Source organism: Rhinopithecus bieti, unplaced genomic scaffold, assembly GCF_001698545.2.
Source record: "Rhinopithecus bieti isolate Rb0 unplaced genomic scaffold, ASM169854v2 scaffold_77575, whole genome shotgun sequence".
Lineage (NCBI taxonomy): Eukaryota > Metazoa > Chordata > Mammalia > Primates > Cercopithecidae > Rhinopithecus > Rhinopithecus bieti.
The window spans coordinates 1-2411 of NW_016828444.1; the positions used below are offsets into that span (position 1 = coordinate 1).

The 2411-nt window shown below is 50.4% G+C and overlaps 1 pseudogene; it reads left to right on the forward strand.

The window, feature by feature from the left end:
- Window positions 1-5: 5 nt before the first annotated feature.
- LOC108523768 (serine/arginine repetitive matrix protein 1 pseudogene) lies at window positions 6-936 on the forward strand (annotated as a pseudogene).
- The last annotated feature ends 1475 nt before the right edge of the window (window positions 937-2411 follow it).

Consider the following 2411-nt stretch of genomic DNA (forward strand, 5'->3'; position numbering starts at 1 on the left):
TAGAACAGGCCACTTCTACTAGTGACATTCTGAAAGTTCCCAAACCTGAACCTGTACCAGAGCCTAAAGAACCTTCTCCGAAAAAAAAAAAAAAAAAAAAAAATCTAAAAAAGAAACGCAGAAGGAAAAGACCTGACCATGATCTCGGACACGCTCCAAATCAAGATCCCAGATGCGGTCCCACTCTCTTTCTCATACTCCACCTAGACGGCGCCATAGATCCTGATCAAGATGTATTCACCTAGAAGGCGGCCAAGCCCAAGAAGGCAGCCATCTCCTCGAAGAAGAACTCCACCAAGAAGAATGCCTCCTCCACCAAGGCATAGAAGGAGTAGATCTCCAGTAAGATGAAGAAGACGTTCGTCAGCATCCTTGTCTGGGAGTAGCTCATCATCCTCTTCATCTCGTTCCCGGTCACCACCAAAGAAGCCTCCCAAGAGGACATCCAGCCCCCTCGAAAAACTTGTAGGTTATCTCCTTCAGCAAGTCCTCCAAGGCGAAGGCACAGGCCATCTCCTCCTGCAACTCCACCACCCAAAACTCGGCATTCCCCAACACCCCAGCAGTCAAACCGTACAAGAAAAAGTCGTGTTTCCGTATCTCCAGGGAGAACTTCAGGTAGTGACAAAACATAAAGGTACTGAGAAGAGGGAATCCGCTTCACCAGCGCTGAAGCCTAGAAAGGTAGGGTTATCTGAATTGGAAGAAGATAAAGGTGGTAAAATGGCTGCAGCAGATTCTGTGCAGCAGAGATGCCCATACAGACGACAAAACCAGCAGTCTTCATCTGACTCTGGCTCCTCCTCCTCCAAAGAAGATGAATGACCCAAGAGATCCCATGTGAAGAATGGTGAGGTTGGCAGGCGGCGGAGACATTCCCCTTCCCGGAGTGCCTCTCCATTACCACGAAAGCGCCAAAAAGAGACTTCCCCTCGTGGTAGATGGAGAAGAACTCCATCCCCACCACCCACCAGAAGGCGACGGTCTCCTTCTCCCGCCCCTCTTCCTCGACAGCACAGTTCTCCAACACCACCACCAAGAAAAGAACTCCTTCTCCTCCCCACATCAGCGCTCGCCTTCTCCTAGAAGATACTCTCCTCCAACAGAGAGGAGATACTCTCCTTCTCCAACTCCAAAGAGAAGAACAGCTTCTCCTCCTCCCCTTCCTGAACAAAGAGCATCACCATCTCCACCACCAAAGCATTGGGTCTCCCATTCTCCACCTCCCAAACAAAGAAGCTCCTCAGTCACCAAGAGATGTTCACCTTCATTATCATCCAAGCACAGGAAAGGGTCTTCCCCAAGCCGTTCTACCCACCAGGCCCGATCACCACAATCTAACAAATGGCATTCGCCCTCACCACAGCCTTGAGCTCCTCAGACCTCCTCAGGTCTTCCACCCATTCGAAGAGGAGGGTCGTCATCACCCCAAAGAAGGCAGTCCCTGTCTCCAAATACTAGGCCCTTTAGGAGAGTCTCCAGGACTCCGGAACCTAAAAAGATAAAAAAGGCTGCTTCACCAAGCCCACAGTCTATAAGGAGGGTCTCATCCTCCTGATCTGTCTCCGGGTCTCCTGAGCCAGCAGCTTAAAAGCCCCCAGCACCTCCATCCCCCGTCTGGTCTCAGTCACCATCTACAAACTGGACACCAGCTGTACCGGTCAAGAAGGCCAAAAGCCCAACACCAAGAGCATCACCACCAAGAAATTCCAGTCAAGAAGGAGGTGGGAAGAAAAAGAAAAAGGACAAGAAACACAAAAAGGATAAGAAGCACAAGAAGCACAAAAAACACAAGAAGGAAAAGGCTGTGGCTGCAACTGCTGCAGCTGCTGTGACCCCTGCAGTCATTGCAGCTGCCACAACCACATTAGCACAGGAAGAACCAGTGGCAGTGCCAGAGCCGAAGGAGACTGAAAGTGAAGCTGAGGATAACCTTGATGACTTAGAAAAGCACCTGCGTTGGCCAGGCGCGGTGGCTCACGCCTGTAATCCCAGCACTTTGGGAGGCCGAGGGGGGCGGATCACAAGGTCAGAAGATCGACACCATCCTGGCTAACATGGTGAAACCCTGTTTCTACTAAAAATACAAATAAAATTAGCCAAGCGTGGCGGTGGGCGCCTGTAGTCCCAGCTACTCAGGAGGCTGAGGCAGGAGAATGGTGTGAACCCGAGAGGTGGAGGTTGCAGTAAGCTGAGATCGCGCCACTGGCCTCCAGCCTGGGCGACAGAGTGAGACTCCATCTCGGAAAAATAAAAAGAAAAAAGAAAAGCACCTGCGTGAAAAGGCCCTGAGATCAATGAGGAAGGTCCAAGTGTCCCCACAGTCTTAGGGGGAAATGTTTGTTATGATGTAAATTTTATTTGGTTTGTACGCAGTTCAATTTCAAAATTGCTAAAATGTGTTTGAGCTT